The sequence below is a fragment of the Argopecten irradians genome, chromosome 13, assembly GCF_041381155.1.
Source record: "Argopecten irradians isolate NY chromosome 13, Ai_NY, whole genome shotgun sequence".
Classification (NCBI taxonomy): domain Eukaryota; kingdom Metazoa; phylum Mollusca; class Bivalvia; order Pectinida; family Pectinidae; genus Argopecten; species Argopecten irradians.
Genome location: NC_091146.1, coordinates 29,026,322 through 29,046,973, shown reverse-complemented (window position 1 = coordinate 29,046,973; position 20,652 = coordinate 29,026,322). Strand labels below are relative to the sequence as shown.

Here is a 20,652-nt window from a genome sequence, read left to right as displayed (position 1 = left end):
TTATGTTAAAAAACAAAGGTTTATTTTATTTTATTATTGAATAATATTGATGTCTCTGACGAAAGAAAAAAGAAAAAAAGAATTCTTTTTCAGTACAAAGAAAAAGAAATTCTTCAAAGATGAATCAAAATGAAAATAAATAATACAGAAATCATGTTCTTTTTCTAACATGATTGATGACATTTCCTAGATAAAATCAATCTCCATTCAAAATATTCCAAAATGTGTGTCCCACCTATAATATGCTCTACATTTAAATTCATTTGTATTGATAGGCTAAGACCTTGAAACCACTGATACCAATTCAGCATAATAAATTCTACATGTACATGCTAGATCAGATTTATACATGTACCATTCATCAGTCAATAATTCTATTCACATCTCACTTCTCCACTGATATTTACCATATTAATGGAGTTTATTTATGAAGATGTTTTGGATATATGTAAATCATTCACGCTTCAATATCACTCAATTGGACAAAAAAAGTAAAAGATTATTTAAGAAATGAATGTTGGAAGAATTCCTTCAGGTTTTGTTGAAGATCAATACCACAGTATGTGTGGAATAACTTTCCTTGCTATACAGTATACGTAACACTTGTACCATGCTACAATGCTCGCCTATGCTGAATTGTCCATTGTTAGTTTTCCTGTTTCCCTAGCAACAGCACATTCTCACAGCTCTAGACCTGTAGTTTGTGCCAAGGGAATCAAGATCTTGCTCGCTTTCTCACCATTGTAAAAGTCATATAACAATTCATTAATTATCTTAATTAATTAATCATCTATTGTCAGTTTGTTAATTCCACTAAGGCTGCCACAAGATCCCCCTTGAATTCCCGGAGTTTCCTTTCAGCCAGAGCAGCGGTGATTTCCATCTCGTGTACCTATAGACACAGAAAATGGTCAATATTTATTTTACAACAAATATGAATTTAATCATTAAGTTATTATGTAGGTTTTTTCCCTCACTTAATTTGGAATGGGCCGTTTAACCTTATTTTGGGAATGAAATTGATAAATTGGGAAAGGAAATTTCAAGGAGTGAAATGTATGCTTTGGGAATTTGGCATAAATTTTAAATAATTTTCATTGGAAATGGGATCCATTATCAGCCCCAAAAAGCCCCTAGAAAAAGCGCAGTAATGTGGAATTTAGTTTCATGGTTTGTGTTTGATTAACTGTCATGTTAACAGACGGCTGGGTTACCTACGCATGTAACAACATGCCAGAGTTGAGGAGGTGGGAAAAAGCCAGAGTACCCAGAGAAAATCCACCAACCTACAGTGAAGGTGTTCAGACATGTAATTACCACTAGCTCATCACCTATATAAGTATTTGCCTTTGGAATCCTAACTCACTGAGACAGCTATAATGTCCCCCTCCAAGTGAACCTACCTTCCTCCACCTTAACTCAGCACATCCTGAATGACTATGTTATGTACATGTAATTGTTTTGTTTTGTAGGACTAAATCTACATCTCTTCAGTCTGTATTATTAGATGATAAAGCCTGTATTATGTATGCAAGTTATAATAAGATACTATAAAACAACTTTCTTTCGCGGCGATTAAATTTCCCGATTACCATTTCAAAACAAGTTCACGAAGATAAACATTTACGGATTTAACTATTGAATCATAATTTGTATCAATATAAATGATTTAGATATTAATTAGGGGAGATAAATTTTCACCAATTTACATTGATCGGCGAAAGTAAATTGCACACGAATGAAAATTGGTTTACAGTATATCATATCATTCATATGTCTGTATCACAATGGGTATAATATATAGAGATTGAACAGTATTTTGATTGCATTAAAGGTGGTATGAACGCAATTAGATATAGAGATATTCAATGTAACGCTGTTGTAACCCTAGTGATTTGTTTTGTTGTTTATTACCGTTACAATTATAATGCTTGAACATGCACATATTCTATTTTGATATCAAACACATATTTAATTGGATCTAATATGATAACAACTCATAATTGTTGTTATTGGGAATCTGTTAACTTTTGTAAATGTAAACTAAGCAATTACAGTTTATATAGATTATCATGATGAACATTTTTATCATAGAGTGAACTAGAAGTAGTCCAATCCAGCACTGGGGTTGTCATTACGATTACGCTAATTTGAATGCAACATACCTTCTGTTGACTATATAGAGGCATTTATATGTACAATGTAATTATATTATAGACTTTGATTAATAATTTCTTATTATTGAAAGTTTACATATAAATGTGAGACAGTATAAACATGGTTATTTTTAGCTATTACAAGAATATGTATATATTGTAATCCAAAGTTTCTAAAGGATAAATATTTTATAAACTAGTTTGACACACCCTTGCCATGCTCTAAAGTGGATATCTAAATACAAGTAAATATTTCAGTACAAGAGGTAGTCACTATCTTTATGCAATTATTGTAGATTAAAGGTTAAAGTCGCATATGTATCTTTCAAAATTCATAAAACAAACACACAATCAACAAAATATGTTGTAATCGCTCCAACTACTTTGGGTCAGTGATTATTCTCTGGGTACTCCTGCTTTCCTCCACCAACAAACCTGGCACGTCCATACATGACCCTGGCTGTTAATAGGACGTTAAAAATATAAAACCGAAAAACCCAAACAAACACTTATTGTTAAGAGTAACACATGTATGACACAAAAAATAAATGTTTTACTATAGCTAACTGCCCTTCCCTGTGTGATACATCTGTATACTTACTATAACATCTACATCATCTTTGTTAATTTTCACCTTGGCCAGTTCCCTTTCTCGCTCCTGTCTTTCAGCACGTTCCTTAGCTTTTCTGTCACTCACAGCTTTCATTGCCTATTCAGAGAAAAAAATAATTTCTTATTCATCAGTGATATAGAAATATCTGTTGTATTTTTTTAACTGTCACAAATATAGGTTTTTAAAGATGCTATACCACCAGTGAATCTATTAAAAACAGGAGCAGATGAATCTTTTTTTTTCTTCTGTAACAAAAGTTACTTACTTTATAATCATTACCATCATTGAAAAGTTTGAGCTTCTTATAATATTTAACTTCAATATAACTTTATTTCTAATAATTAACTGCATCTGGATAAAAAAAATATATGACACTATGCCATACATATGATACATGTCGAGGCACTAATTGAACAGATTTGGTTGGTTTGATTAGTTTAACGTCCTATTAACAGCCAGGGTCATTTAAGGACGTGTCAGGTTTGTTGGTGGAGGAAAGCCGGAGTACCCGGAGAAAAACCACCGACCAGCGGTCAGTACCTGACAACTGCCCCACATAGGATTCGAACTCGCGACCCAGAGGTGTAGGGCATGTGGTTATATGTTGGTATATCTTAACCACTCGGCCACCGTGGCCCCAATTGAACAGATAACAAAAGCAAAATAAAATCATTTTATATATTTTGTTAAGTAGACAGGATAAAACAAAATAATTAAACTTATTGTCTAAATGACAAATGTTATTTATGATATGTCTGCAGTGGAGCATATTTTAGTTTAAGATGTCCTAAAGGACTAGGTATGGTATTTAAAGGGTCTTTTTGTGGCCCCCCCAAATCCGCTATTGTTTAAAGTCTGTTATTTTAAGATGTTAATCTTGCATTTCAAATATTAACTATATGCCTGACATATTTGATAGTGCTTTTAGGTAATATAGCAGTTGTAGTTGCCATGGCAACCATTTTTACTATACATAAATTATGCAAAATGTGAAAATTTCATCAAAATTGGTCTTTTTTTTTATGCATTGTTTCATCTAGTTAACATAGAGCGCATTCTAGAACAAACTTTATATTTCTCAAAATGATGTATTCTTCGTGTCTGCTAATTCCCTTGTTCGTTCTATGTTGTGCCCATTGCTTTTAAAAGAAAATCTATCAAAAAATATGCCAAAATTGACCAAATTTTCGAATTTGCATAATTTATGCAAAGTTATCATGGTTATATACAAAATCATACATTCTGTTATCAAAAATATCATTTAGTTTTTATCAGGGGCGTATTCAATATTTCAAATGCAGCAACTTAATTTCTAAATACTTAATATCAAATTTGGTAGATTTAGGGGCTACATTTTTTAGGGGTAGATTTTATACAACTACAATGATGGGTATGTTTAGAGAAGTTACAATGGTACCAACCACTGGTAGAATTAATTACCGTTGGTACCATCGGGTGACTCTTTTCTCTGAATGGATTTTGGCATACCAATGGAGACATACTTGCCAATGGAACCAACGGCAAACCAGTGGTACCATAATGATATCTATGGTGTGCTATTGAAACAAAAATGGCATACTGACAACTGCTGATAGCTTGGAACCAATGATCGTCATCATTGACGGATGGCGTATACGTAACTACTAAGAAGAAGAAGATTGTTTTGGCTTTGATTAAAACTTAGTAGTCTTTCCCATTTATGACTAATTTATAAATTCAAAGGAAATACCGCCATGACAACGTCTACATGTGAGGTTGCAATCTTGGAATGACATCATTACCGAACTTACCAACGATGACAAAGCTCTAGACTGTCTGCAAAAAAGCTACCAGTGGTAAATTTTGTTCGTTGAGATTGGCACCATTGGTAACTATTTTTACCAATGGTAATTCAAAGGTAGCAATGGAATTACTCTGAATGCACCCATTGTAACCTTAGATTTCTGAGGTATTATCTACAGTATTACCCCTCTATTACTTGAACTCACATTCCTCCAACACCCCGGGCCCCATTCCTCGCACTGATCATGTAGTCTACCGAGCCCCTATATAATCTATGTAACAAAACCCCGGATAGAACATATACCTATTTGTCGAATACCCATCATTCCTTGAACAGAAATATAGCCCCTTCTCATCAAATACATATAGTAAAGAAATCATATATTTGTTGAACAGGTGCTGGGCGAGTGATTTTTTTCCTGTGTCACACACGATTGCAATAATCAAGGGTATAGATCACACAGGTGTAATGTCAGGTTTCCTTGTTAAATGGGGGTTTGGGGACAAGTACAGAGTGTGAATAAATAAACAGAAAATTAGGCTCCGTTTAGTGTTATTTCCATAAATTGCACTTTTTAACATGCATAATTAGTGATTTTTGAAACATCTGGCAGTGCCCTTTAATGCCTTGCCTTCACAGGGGTAGAATTTAATATTTTAAGCTACTCTCCATTTTTGGCATGTTGGTAAAATTTTAACTCGCCAAATCAGAAATCTGCTTACCGCTTTGAAAGTAAATCAAAAGCAACCAAATTCGGTGACATTAATTATATTTATTTATTGTAGGTAACATTAAATGTTGTTTTAGTGTCACGGTAGTGTGACAATTAATTGTTGTTTTTTGTGTAAATGAAAACTAGTTATATATGATACAAATAAAGTATCACTTGATTTTTGTCACTTGATTTTTGTCTAAGTTCACATAATGAGTCAGCAGGATTGAAAGTCTTTTAAGTAGATTAAATGACATGAAACAAAGCATTGTCTCAAGGTCTGTGTGGTGTAGTGTTTGGACGTCTGGTTCTTGGATTGTCTATATATTGAGAATGAAAACTGATGCACTCGCTCACCAAAAACTGCAACTCCAATATTTTTCAACTTGCCATTTCAAAAATCAACTCGCATTTGGCCAGTTGGCAAGTGTTAGAATTCAAACCCTTCTGCTTCTTCTACCATTTGGGTATCCCCAGTCGACGTTCCGACTACAGAGGACTCCACATAATCGAATAACGGTTATTTGAATATTTCGGATACTTGCATAAAATTCTGCAGTCCAGATTTTTTCCTTCTTTATCTTTGTTTTTCAGCTCAATGTATTTGAATAGAATTTTACATGACCTCCGGTTATTTGAATTAAATATTTGTGCAATTCTAAAAATAAAATCGAATATTTTTCAACTTTGCAATATATTTTTTGCGAAATCGCTGATATATGTTTCAAGATACTTCAATTTTACTAAAAAAAATCATGGTGACAGATTAACGTTATCGTATGGCTTGTTATTTTATGCATGAATCTGCAAAGGTATTCGACGCTGTTACGATTTACATCAGCAGCGGTAGATCATTACTTTAGTATAATCACTGACTCAAACATCTAATTAAAGCATTTGCACTTTCAAATATGTTTATTTATTAACGTAACGTACCTTAGTTCGCGATCGGTTGGAGATACCATGCTTCCTTAAAACAATCGCCATTCATGAGTAGTCTCATTCAACCAGAGTCTTGTTGACTACGACAGACATGTGCGTATCAAGCATCTCGTTGAGCAAGACATAAAAGCATGCAAAGTCGGCGTGCAATGACTACCACAAGTTTCGTATACTGTTTACAGGATATTGCTACTTGAATATGAATTAATTTCTGTAATGTTATCAAGCTATTCGCTGTATCGATCAACAATACAGGAAGAATTCTCAAAACACATTTAGGTTCAGTGAACGCATGGCTTCATCACCTGCCGCCATTTTTGAATTCATACATATGTGTCAAAACAACACTGCTAGGCCTAGTTGATCGGCACTTTGAAGTTTAATTACGATCGTAAGTTCATTTTGCCAGGCAATTGTACGTAAATTTGTTTATTGTTTAGGTTCGAATTGCAGACACAAATTCAATCCTGTTTAGTTATTGCATTTGATATCGATCGTTTAGCTGTTTCTCAAAAATTCAAGTGTTGATCTAACATAAACAAGAATCTAATATTGGAATATTTTTTTGTTATTAAACAATTAAAATCGATTTACAACTACGAAAATAATTACTTGTTGTTCGTTTTAAGTGTAAATAATTTACTTATTTATCGAGTAAACGAAACAATATCTATTTGCCTGTTCACATACATATGTACATATGTGTGGGGTCAAAAGAAGGTGCAAAATGCCATCTCCGCCTATTCGAATACTTGGGTTATTTGTAGTGTTGTATTGATGATCGGCAATAATCGATTAACTGGCTAGATGACCCTCAACCGATCCGATGATCGATTGAAAATGTCATAATCGATCATCGGGGAAAAATTAAACTAATTGGGAATCAAATATTTTTCTATTAAAAACCTAAAATACACTGAAAACTCCCTAACATTCCTCCATACAATGTCAATAATTTTCACCAAAATACAGTCAAAACAGGCCAGAAATTTTTGTTTTCAACATTCTATCCACTGCTCATAACAGAGAGGGCAATACAAGCTTTTAATATATAGATTATAGGCAATTTGAATAGAAAATTGAACCGATCATTTTGTGCGATTATCGGATCGGATGAGTCTTCCGATTCCAACCGATGATCGATTACATTTTTAGCCGATTATACAACACTATAAATAGCATATTTTCTTCTGGAAAATGACTTATTCAAATAAGCGGAATCCTCGGTATTTTGATACCTTGGGTGAGTGCACAAATTAAGTGCCGTGAAAATTTAAAATCTTAAAGGCCTACTACCTTTCCCGAAACGGCTTTTAATTTTTAAATGGGAATGTAAAACAAGATCGATATTCTTGCAGAGTCTTAAAAATTATTAACTTACCGTTAATACTACATTTATCATCACCTTCTCTGCACGATTTGATTAAAATAAATAAAATGCTTATTTTCATAACGCGGGTCGTATTATGTTTCCTAAGAACTTTGCTGAGTTTACATGTTCTAGAGTGTGCCTTAAGGGCTATTGGACTTGACTATGTCAGTTGTATACAGGTATATTCAGAATACCTGAAATGAGACTTTTAACTTAAGAATTCCAATTATTAGCACACCATATGTCTAAAATCAAATAAAGAACAAAATGGTGTTGTCAAAAAATAAATATATGTTCCAATTTAATTTTAAACTTAATTATAATCAAATTTCAGAATTGTACGAAATTCTAAGACACCACTTTATGTTATGGTCTAAAATGTCAATAACTTTCCTGTCATCTCTTCAATCTATGCGTATTTACTTTTAGAATTTAATGATAACACCATATACTAAAATAACAGACCTAAAATTGAGCCGAATATCTGTCAAAAATGGTTTCACAAGACAGACATGTTGTTTCCATAAGAATAGTTTCGTATGAGGCCATTTAGGGTAAATTGCGTGAAGAGATTATAATAAATAACAATAATCTTACTTCCTTAATTAGTAGCGATGATGGTATTGATATATTTATTGGGTTAATATATTGTGAAACATGAAAATACCGCTCCCTACATTTTCAACACACAATCATAACCTGTGGTACACCCTTGGAAATGTCAACAACGCACCCGTCACATTTCTGTCATTTTGACGATGAGCTTAAATTTTTCTGCTGAATGTTAGGAAATATGGCATGTGATTGTTTGCTTAATATATGCATGGCAAACATATACTTATAAGTCAATTGTCATGTTACATTATGTCTTGCCATTTAAATCCGTTAGACCAAAAAACACAATTTGTAAAAAATTTAAAACTGAAAGTACGTAAACTGGAAATGGCTGCACACAATGTGTCATCGCAAAAATAAGATAATGTGTTAATGATAAATTCATATTGGGTTGACATTTGACGCTAAAATAATGTTTAGTATAATTAAATTAAACACAGCAAATATACATGTTGCTGTGATTAGACGTTTCACTGGAAATTTCACTTCAAAGACACTGCCGTGGCTTAGTATTTTTAATGACATAAACGGCAAGATGGCGAGAAGAAAGTGAAAGTAAAAAGCATGCCGACGTAATTGTGGATGCCGTCATGTGTTGATTGCAAGGTATTTACGTTATTTGTTATCGGGAAAAAATGTCATCCTTTGATACGGCAAAGGATTTGTTCGAGATTGGCATAGTTTCTGTTGTATTAGGTTTTTACTTCCAGTCATGTGTTCCAACCCACATTGCATGTGTGTACGGCAAATGTGTTCGATAGTCGAGCTAGCGTGTAGCTTACACAGGCGAAAATGTAAACAAAACTCGGTAAATACATGTAACCACAATAACACTGAAGATGTATGGAAGTGTTTTTTGTTTACAAATATGCATTATTATGATGAATTTCAAACAGTTCTTAACACTGACAAAAGTTAGATTTTTGATGTTACAAAGTTATTTTATTCATAAATGTCAAGTTCCAACGTTGATGTATGTATTTTAAACGAAGTGAGGAAAATATTACAGCATTCAGTGCAGTTGAACTTGATAGCTTGTTTGACAAATTATGTTTTAGAACCCCCAAAATGGCAATGTTATTATTTATGAATTCTATGATATGGGCATATTCTTTATTTTTCTTTTATTTAAGGAATAACTTGAATAGATTTTTTATGTTAGGGAGATATAACATAAAAATCTGAGTGTACTCTAAATACACCGTAAAGCAGTTTATGATGAGAGTACAATAAGATTTTTGTGTTATATCTCCATAACATAAAAAATCTATTCAAATTAATCCTTATAATTCAATTTACGAAAGATAATCTCTTCAATATTCAAAATTCATTTTAGGACTCTTTTGTCTATGAAATCATTACGCCGTCATCTCAGCCAATCAGAAGCAACGTTACAAACGGCGACGCTATTTTTTCCTTTGTTGGCTGATAAAGTATGTTTTTAAACCAATGAAAATGCTCGTAACAAGCAAAATTGAATTATTGAAAGTTACAGAGTGGAAATGTTATTTATTCAAAAATCCTTTAAATCCAGAATAGTTCCGTTTCTATATATCTATGTAGCACTGGAAGAAGAAATAATCTGGTGATATGATTTTTATGTGCTTTTGTTATCGGGATATATGATTAAAATTAAACATGAAAAAAAAAAAAAGAACGAAATTCTTCAGAGGAAACCAGAAGGGAGGTCTAGCTTAAGGCTGAAGGTGTTTCTCAAATAGATATTAACTGAGCGTGACAAAACCGTCTTCCATTTTACAGGTGTATTAGAATCGCTGTGTATTAGGCCTAAACTACCGGGACCTGGCACAATATTTTTAACCAATAGTATACATATATATATATTAATAGTATCAAGGGTATGAACTCAGCGGTAGAGAGGAACGGACCTATTTTTTTAAAACCGTGATTATTTTAATGAATGGGTTCTATACAACATTGACGGATATCTTACCTTAACGAGAAATAATTTATCTTTCCATTGAGTGCTTGATGAACAAAATTGGACAAATATTGACGAAGTTATGGCTTGATGTTGGAGGTGTCATGACCCGTACTTTGTAGAAACTCTTACTTTAACCGTCACACCCGCCATGTTCATTTTTCTCTCGGAACACTTCTCGACATACATATCGTGACTACATTATGCAAATTGTTGTGCTTTTGGGTAAACTCGAGAAGCATTCCGAAGAACAAATGAACATGGCAGTGACTGTTAAAGTAAGTGAGCTACACGATGTTTAAATGGAGTTTCTACAAAGTACGGGTCATGACAGTTATGGCTTATGGGTACTGTTTACCACCAGAAGCATAGATTTTGTGATTTTGGCTTGGTTTTTGAGGTGCTCATTAGAGCCGAGACGACATTTCGACCGGACAGGGAAATGTCTACCTAGCATATTTTTCGTAAATTTCTCGATTTATCAAGCCATAACTTCGTCAATACTTGGCCAATTTTGTTCATGAAGCACTCAATGGAAAGATAAATTATTTCTCATTAAGGTAAGATATCCGTCAATGTTGTATAGAACATATTTATTAAAATAATTACGGTTTTTAAAAAATAGGTCCGTTTTTCTCGGCCATCGAGTTCATACCCTTGATACTTTAATATATATATGTATACTGTTAATTAAAAAAAAATCGTGCCAGGTCCCTGTGGCCTAATCCCTATTGAGATTCCACTCTAGACCCTTTTATATTCGGAAACGTTTGATAGATGTTCTCTCGTCGGAATCCCTACTCGAGCCTTCTAGAACTTTATTCTGGAAAATCAAGTCAGGGTTGACCTACCTCCTTGTAAGGGTGTATTACATAAATAAATCCAACTGCAGTGTTCCCATACTGTGCACACATCGCTAGAGGAGATATTTTTCTCTCCAAGTACGCACATATATATTTAGTGAGCACATGTTTTAAAAAACAAAGAACCATCTCATTTTGTAAAAGATGTCTTGTTCCCATCACTACTTTGAGCAGTATCCCATTTTTTTTGAAATTCTCCTCTCTGTCATGGTGACCGCTATAGTGTCGCGTTCCAGGATAATGTGCCTATTACATTGAATTGAATAAGGTTGATACAGGAAATGAATTTTATTTAAACAGACGTATAGCGTGGTTCACATGACAGCCTAAACCAAATCAAAATATCGAAGTGATTTGGAAGAATTTTACTTACATTCTCCAATACTTTGGGCCGATATTTCCGTTTCCTCGACATAGTCGGTGACCTTTTCCAAGTCTGCTGCCCCTGAATCATGTTTCTTTGTTTTTAATGCTTTGTTTTCCTCCTCAACTTCCACTCCTTCTGTCTGATTCTCCTCGGGGCCGGCCATTTTGAAACACGTGTGAAGAGTTCGTACCAAGGGACGTAACTCTCCTATTTGCATATGTTTCTGGTGAACAGAATATGATTAAAATGTCATTTACATCATTGCAGATATATGTACTTATTGCTTTCTTGTTAATTTCATTTACACCATTCGAATTTAACTGTAAACATGTTGTATAATTCAAAAGTGTTAAAGCTTAGTAATCAGATTTAACAGTTTAATAACAACTTTTAAATCAAGACAAAATACATGTAGTTTGCACTAAATCTACAATGTAACTAGACAATTTTTTACTTTTCTGAAGTAATCCAATTATTTATCTACTTGTCAAATTTAGCGACGAGAAATAGTGAGAGGCGTACAGCAAATTGGAAATGTAAATTCCACTAATTAAGTAATCAGACTAATTATATTGATCTAATTATATAAATAATTAAGCCTCACTATACCTTTCCGAAACGGGATTTAATTTTTAAAACGGGGATGTAAAATGAGATAAATAATTTTGAAGACTCGCAAAAGTTATTACATGTAGCTTACTACTAGTGTAACACTTACATTTGTGCATCACCTTCTGAACAATTCATAACTTAAATGTTGATTTTTATAATGCGGGTCGATAATTTAGTTTGTTGCTGTAATCCCATCGATATAAAGTTATCATTGTTGTAAAATGCCCACTACCTTTCCAAAACGCATTTTTTTTAAATTGGATATCTAAATGAAAATCATTAGTTTACTCTAAAATCTAGCATCTGTTTGGTATTGTGACCTCATCTTACACCGTCAATATCGATTCTCTTTTCTCATTTTTTTAAAGATTATTTTTCGGTGAGGTAGTGAACCTTCGTTTTTAAGGTAAGAAATTGGACCTGTAAAGCAAGTAGTTTATTAACTGTTTCAAAGTTTAATGCCGTATACTTTGCATAAAAAATATTCAAGATATCTTCAAAATTCTAACATTTCTGAAATCAGAATAATTTGACCAAAATTTTTTAAAATGTCATAATAAACAATAAAGTAGTTCATATATATTCAATCTGATTGAAATACATATCCTTATTACACTCCGTACAATAGAGGATCTGACATCAACACAAGGGGTCATGTTCGGATGACCTTTTTACCACGTGTACTTCAGATCAAATACAGTGTCTCTACACTAAAATTTTGATTGCGAGTTAACCCCGTGCAATCTCGTCGTCATTTCGTCAGTAGTAAACGGGCAAGCGATACTGATGTTGGATAAAGTGATGAGAAGTCGGACACGATGTGAGGTTGGACATTTTTGAGCTTCATTTACAACGATTATTTCCGGAAATAAGTTTACTTCGATTTGCATATTGCATCAAACTGATCTTAAACTTGTAAGAGTTATCTTTCTTCCCCCAGTCCGTTCTATCCGGTTTTGCCGACTGTCGAGTGACTGTTCACGTACGTGAAGGCGGAAGATTTTGAACATTTTCAACCGAATGCTTATACATGTGTGTATATTCATGAAAATGTAATGTTAATTAACTCTCTATGGAGATGTTTAAAATTACTAAATTAATCCGTACTTCTTAATAGATTTTTAGAAAGGTTGATTTATTGGATAGCATGGAATTAAATCTTTAAGTCAGACAATTAAAAAAATTGAATTTGATCTAAGTCCGACATTGTCCGTCTTCATATCACCATGCCATTTTTACATTATGATTTGCCGATTTTATTTTATTTTGATAATCTAATTAGATCTATATTTAATTTTATTTTTATGGACAAAAACATCTCTAAAAATATTAGTTGGTGGATATGGTATTAATCGTACAGAGATAATGGAGAAACAGTCAAACAGGAAATGAGAGTGTCTGATCAAACTGGAAATCATTTAAATGCAGTGTATTACATATACTGTATCTTACTTAGCTTTGTGTCACGTATGAATTAATTTATTTGGATCCCCCTGACATGTATAATTCATATTGTGATACATAAATTTCTTATAAAAATCAAAATTTATTACCTGAAATGATAAACCTTATGCCATTTTGATTGACAGTATGATGTGTTTACAATACACAAAGCTAATTATGAAAAATAAAACTGTGGACCTCAAAACATTTTGACTGTTTCATTAACCATAAAAGATGCTGTTTTTTTAACTGGAAAAAATCTCAGTTAAGTTAACCTTTATGGAATTCATGAAAATTCTGAAGAAAATTCAAAAACTTCAGTTGATTGATCACAAAATGTTCTGAACAGTCTAAATATTAAACTGCTAAGAAATATTTAATATAGTAAAATTAATACAATTTTGAACGAAAAAAAATCAAAGATAAATTTGTCTATGTTTTTTGAACAAATACTTGTAATGGTGTTATTTGATGCCATTGCCAAAACTTTGAAAGTACAATATTTTGAAAAAACAACAACATTATACATATATGTAGTAATATACTGGATGTGTGAAAATTGATAAAAACTTGATTCTCTAACATAATAATTTACTCCCACCCATTTTTTTTCTAAATTTTGTTATTATTTTACTTTATATGCCTTTCAGCTGTAAATAAAAAGAATATTTCTGAGAATGCAGTTACAATCATCATCTAGCATGAAAAGTGAAAGATAATGCCTTAAAAATTCCGAAATACTTTGTTATTGTGATTCAATATTTTGATTATTCTACAATATATAGGCTATGAAATCATATATTACTTTACATTTAATGTAACTTATGAGTAATAAATAAGATTAAGAAATTACTTACTTTGTTTTCTCAATTTTATTATTGAAAAGGGCCGTGGTGCGACCACGGTGTAATACTGCTAAAAAAAGACATTGCCTCACTAAGACCTTTAAACGACAAATTTACCGGTCCACAATTTTTCTGAAATTTTCACAATATTTACTTCAGGTAATATGCTTTGTAATAACTTTTTAGAAAATATTTTTGGTGCACTCAAATTTGAAGTGGGTGAATCACCATTGTTAATAATTGACATGGCCGAAAATAACACCCAAAATTTCGATATTTTCTGTCTTCAAAATGTAGCCAAAATTTTATTTGTCACATTTTGCCAACATATTTGTGATCATAATATGTAATTATTTATACTCTTCAGAAAATAACAGTTTTAAGACATAAAACATTATTTTGATACCTTTTTGGATCAAAAAGAGAACCCTGTCATACACCTCTACTGCGCAACATTAATTTGGCCACAGCACAGGCCCCTGGGACCTTTTGAATTTTTAAATGTATTTCAAGGGTTTGCATTAATGTTGCTACATGTAACATTTAGTTTTAATAAAATTGGTTCGTGGGCAAATTTCCATTGTTCGTGAAAGAGGTCCTTTATTTTAAATCGCAAACATGTTTCAAAATATGAATGATGAAAAACACGATGATTAGGGACAAATGAAAGAATACGCCAAATTTAGTGTGAAATACTTATCATTAAATTTTGAAAGGACCTGTTACACCTACATATGTACCATTGAATTTTGTCCACGAACCAATTTAACAAAACCCAGGTGCATTTTGTAGTACTATGACCGAGAACCTGTAAGATACCTTTAAAAAATTCAAAAGGCCTCAGGGGCCTGTGCTAGGGATGATTTAATGTTGCCATCCCGAGGTGTACACCAGGTTTCCCTTTTAGGTCCAAAACGATATCAAATTAATGTTCAATTTCGAAAACCGTTATCATATTCTCAAATGTATACATTTCCGCAAATTTTCACTAAACATATGTAACTTCAAAATTTGAAATATTTTTTTACAGGTTCTTGAAAACTAAAAATAGCCAAATTTGGAGGTCTATTTTTAGCAATATCAAATTTTCACCAAAATGATACACCCACTTCCAGTTCTTGTACACCAAAAATATTTATGGAAATAGCCAAATTGACCTCTTTTGACCCCAACCTTCTGGCCCCTAGGGGATCAGCCCATCAATTGTACAATTTTGAATCCCCACCCTTAAAGGATGCTACCATTGCATTATGGGTGTTATCCAATGCTAAGTTTCAGAGAAGAAATCGTTTATATGGAAATAGCCAAATTCACCCATTTTCGCCCTGCCCCTCAGGCCCCTGGCGGTCAGTCCCATCATTTGTACAATTTTGAACCCCTACCTTTAAAGAATGCTACCATTGCATTATGTGTGCTATCCCATGCTTAGTTTCAGAGAAGTTCTCTATATGGAAATAGCCAAATTGACCCCTTTTGGTCCCGACCCTCAGCCCCATCATTTGTACAATTTTCAGTTAGTAGCCCATTAGGATGCTACCAGTCAAATTTCGGTTATGGAGAAGAAGTCGATTGTTGACGGACGAAGGACGTCGGACGCCGGACGACGCGGTATCCCGTAAGCGCACCTCGGTCCTTCAGACCAGGTGAGCTAAAAACAAGAGGCCCAGAGGGCCTGTATCGCTCACCTGGTTTGTAATGTCAAGTAATGTTCTGAATAAAGCTTCATTGTTTCTTTTTTGAAGGAATTTGAATATTTACCTCTAATTCCTCTATTGGGCCCCTAGGGGGTCAGAGTCGAAATTTATACAAGTTCTGTTCCCCCTTCCCCAAGGATGTTTGTGACCAAATTTGGTTACAAATACATAGAACTCTGTGAATAGTAGCGATTTAAAGGAAATGTTGACGGACGGACGACGGACGCCGTGCCATGACATAAGCTCGCCGGCCCTTCGGGCCAGATGAGCTAATAATAAAAAAATAATAATTTATTTAGCCTTTGGTGCACTTCATTCCATATAGGATATAGTGCCACGGTGTACAATGTAGTTCAGTGCGATAAAATAACCCGTTTGGTGCCCCATGTGTGAATTTTAACATTTCTCGATCTGTATGAGTTTTTATTATGCTATAAGTGAAGTATATGAAGTATATGAAGACATACTCATTATATTTGGAAAAAAGTGAGTGTGAAATACTAAATCAAATCTAAAATACTGTGTTACCTGCTGTTAGCTCGAAGTTGTCCTCCCTCTCGGACATGCTGTTTTGTTTACCATCCTGGTATCAAACTTATACGTGTACATGAGGTATTTTTAGGTATGCAAATCAACTTTGAGACTTTTTATTAATTGATAATCAGCGTATTTATAGTAATTGGAAAGATGCCAAATGACGAATGTTTCATAAGGAATGCTAATGTACATTTTATCAAAGTTTTGCTTAAACATAATGGGACTTCAAAAACTTTAAGCCCAATATAAATCACTGTAATGTCTGACAATAATAAACATACAAGATTCCTGAAATTCTAAGTATATTTACTCACATATTCCTTTCCTTTCAACAACAAAGGACTAGATAAGGTAATGGCTCTTTTTGGCCCCTAAATCTATCAAATTTCAAATAAGTATTTAGAAATTAAGTTGCTGCGTTTGAAATATTGAATACGCCCCTGATAAAAACTTAATGATATTTTTGTTGACAGATAGTATTTTTGCTATATAACCATGGTAACTTTGCATAAATTATGCAAATTTGAAAATTTGGTCAATTTTGGCATATTTTTTGATAGTTTTTCTTTTAAAAGCAATTGAGCATAACCTTGAACAAACTTTATATTTTAAGGAAATTAGCAGACAAAGGATACATCATTTTGAGAAATATAAAGTTTGTTGTAGAATGCCCCCTATGTTAACTAGGTGAAAAACTGCATGAAAAAGGCCAATTTTGATGAAAAGATTTTCACATTTTGCATAATTTATACAGAATAAAAATGGTTGCCATGGCAACTAGAACTGCTATATTACCTAATAACACTATCGAATATGTCAGGTATGTATTTAAGATTTGAAATGCAAGAATCGCATCTTAAAATAACAGGCTTTGAAAAATAGCGGATTTGGGGGCCAACAAAGACCCTTACTATACCTAGTCCTTTATCCGTGATTACATATTTACGACTCTAATGTCTGTCAGCTTAATATGATCATTCGGTTAGGTAAGTTAACGAAATGAGAACAGATTAAACATGTGGAGCGGTTTTTTATAGTCGGTAGCGGAAACAAACAATCAATATTTTAATTAAGGTCTATGTGATATGAAAAAAAAATCCCATGTTATTTGTAATTTTAATTACATGATGTTAAAAATGCAACATAAATAATCCGAAGTATATTTGACATGCACATACATTCAAGCAGTTTTTCACTTAAAGGTGCGCCAATCCAGGTAACATAGCATTAATCTTTGCAATTTTCATTCTGTTAGGACACAAAATTGATGATTATGAATACACGACACAAATCCAAACAAAGTGGTTTTGATAATTTAAATGTGGTTAAATGTGGTTCCTCCCACTGAAGAGGATTTATGTACCGTACGGTTTATTGACACATACATAGGTGAGGCTCCTTTTAAACAGGGTTGTTCTCAAAATTTACAAATTGTAATTTTTTGAATTTGCTTATTTCTCTCTAAATGACTTTTCTGTAAATAAGCTTGAATAGGACTCATATTTTTAGCATTGTTATGTGGTGGGGATTCAAAATTGTACAAATGGTGGAGTTTATATCCCTCTCGGGCCTTAGAGGCAGGGCAAAAAGGGGTCAATTGGCTATTTTCATATTAACAACGTCTTCTCAAAATAAGCAATATTGATGGCATTATTATTTGGTGGGTATTCAAAATAATTAAGTAGAAATTGTGGTGGTAATAACTGATGAAAATAAAACCAGATGAGCAATAAAGGTCCTTGTGGCCTCTTGTTTTTTGCGAACAGGGTGTAGTGTCTTCGCGAAAACTGGTATCCAAAAAGGGCAACATATACCTTGGGAAAATTACCATTGTAAACACAGACAATGACAGGCATGATAATGGGTTTCAGTTCAAACACAAACAAAATACTTACTGGTAAGTGAATAAATGTTTTAGTTATCTTACGTTATTACATGTTATGCTTTCGTTCTTACATATCATTAACTGAAAAAAGTGCTAGAAGTCTTTTTGAAATTTCAACCAAATATTCAAGTGCACAGTAATCTTAGGTATTTTGGGTGTCATCATGAGAGACAACAAGAGGCCCAGAGGGCCAGTATCGCTCACCTGGTTTGTAATGCCAAGTAATGTTCTGAACACAGGATCATTGTTTCTTTCTTAAGGAATTTAAAGATCTACATCTAATTCCCTGTTGGGCCCCGCCCGTCCTGCCCCCGGGGAATCACAGCAAAAATTTATACAAACTCTGTTCCCCTTCCCCAAGGATGTTTCTGGCCAAATTTGGTTACATTCCATGCAGAATTATATGACTAGTAGCGATTTAAAGGAAATGTTGACTGACAGACGGACGGGCTGACGGACGACGGACGCCGCGCCATGACCTTCGGGCTAGGTGAGCTAAAAACCTGACACAGTAGGCATGTCTATATATAGGTGACCTGGTACTTATAGTGTTTGAATGATGCAACAGATTGATTTTTTTCTGATGAATATATGTGACTATTAATTTCAGTGTTGATGCTACAACTTCCTCAGGATTGGGGCGTATGGTAAATGATGCTGTAGCATCAAAAGCAGATTGCAGAATGGTGAACATTTTGGAAGATGGAGACCCTAAACTGTGCCTTATTGCCAAAATGGAAAGATGAGAAAATGGACTGTGCAATCTTCCATGGGGGAACTTAAAGTTATTTGTGTATTTATCGTAAAACCGTGAGCAGTTTCAGATTTTGCCTTTACTTTCAGTTACCTTTCAACTATGTAATTTAAATGCTGTTGACCTTTAACATGGTAATTAACTGGAATCAATTTTATTGTTTTCCTTATAAGTTTATATGATGGTGTCAGTATAACAATACCTCTATTTGGTCGAAATGATTTAATAAGTAATCATGGTTTTGGAGGGAATGATTGACAAGCGTGAAATGGAGATATCATCTTGATTTAATTATGATTTAATTATGATTTAACTACCAAGCCATACAAGAAATTGGACGCAGCCACTTGACAGAATTGTCTTCCAAAGTCTGAAAAGCCACTTGAACAGTAAGGCTATCGATTTCATCAGGACACCAGGTGTGTTTGTTTGTTTGTTTGATTTATTAACGTCCTATTAACAGCTATGGTCATGTAAGGACGGCCTCCCATGTATGCGGTGTGTTGCGTGTATGTTGTTCGAGGTGAGTGTGAGTTGGTCACAAGCAGTTTCTGCACATATGGTGTTGATATATCCAGTATGTTTCTTATAAAATAGAAAAATAAAACTAAAACAAAATCGCTCTGTATGCGAAGAAATTAATTTATAGGAATCCTAAATCGTCCTCCCGGTTGGCTATGTCCGTGTTGACATTCCCACGCAGCCTCGCACTCAGAATTTATTTTAGAACTGTTCTAAATTTACACGAGGGCTTTTCCATAATTTCAATCGTCAAAACTGGATAACGTAAGCAGAACTTAACCGTCGTTTTGATATGTAAGGACTTTTGGAAGGACACTTTTAGACTGGTTTGCATTGCCCGACTATTCACTGTAAAACCCACATGTATATACCGTATCATCAATTCACTCTTGGTTACAATAACGTAAAGACTTCGAAATATAAAAATCTAGGGTTCAACTTTCATCATTTACATAACTGTTAATTAAAATAAATCGTTTACTTGATCTAGACTAGAGGCGTGATAGGGAATTGCAAATTCTTACACCGCCTGCAAGGAGACGTCCTAGGCCTAGCCTACTTCTAACGATACTCATTTTCTGCACTAGATCGTGGCAGTATATTATGCAAAACTTCACCGGATACTGAATCTAGATATACAGTTTTTAAACTTTGGGCGGTTATACTTCTAAGATGATTTACACAACATACAAAATGTAACCAGTCTCAACTCCTATACCGGTATCGTAAAATATAATCATAGTCGTATAATCTTCTAATCTTAGTCGTTGCGGCTAAATCGAGTAATACCATTCTTACGTGAAAGAGGTCTTATTGGACGATTCACCTCCGGAAATCGTATCTCCTTTGAAGTTATATGCAGAAGCAGTATTTCCTGATGTATCCCAGATGGTCAAGGACAATAGTAAGGTAACAGATAATAAACCCTCCTCCCAGGAACGACTTACCGTAACGCAAGATATGAGCGTTTCAGGACCTCTCGTTGACCACTAACC

At 33.7% G+C, this 20,652-nt stretch overlaps 1 pseudogene; it reads right to left on the bottom strand.

Moving 5' to 3' along the window:
- LOC138306010 (huntingtin-interacting protein K-like) lies at positions 1-20,261 on the bottom strand (annotated as a pseudogene).
- Positions 20,262-20,652: the final 391 nt, after the last annotated feature.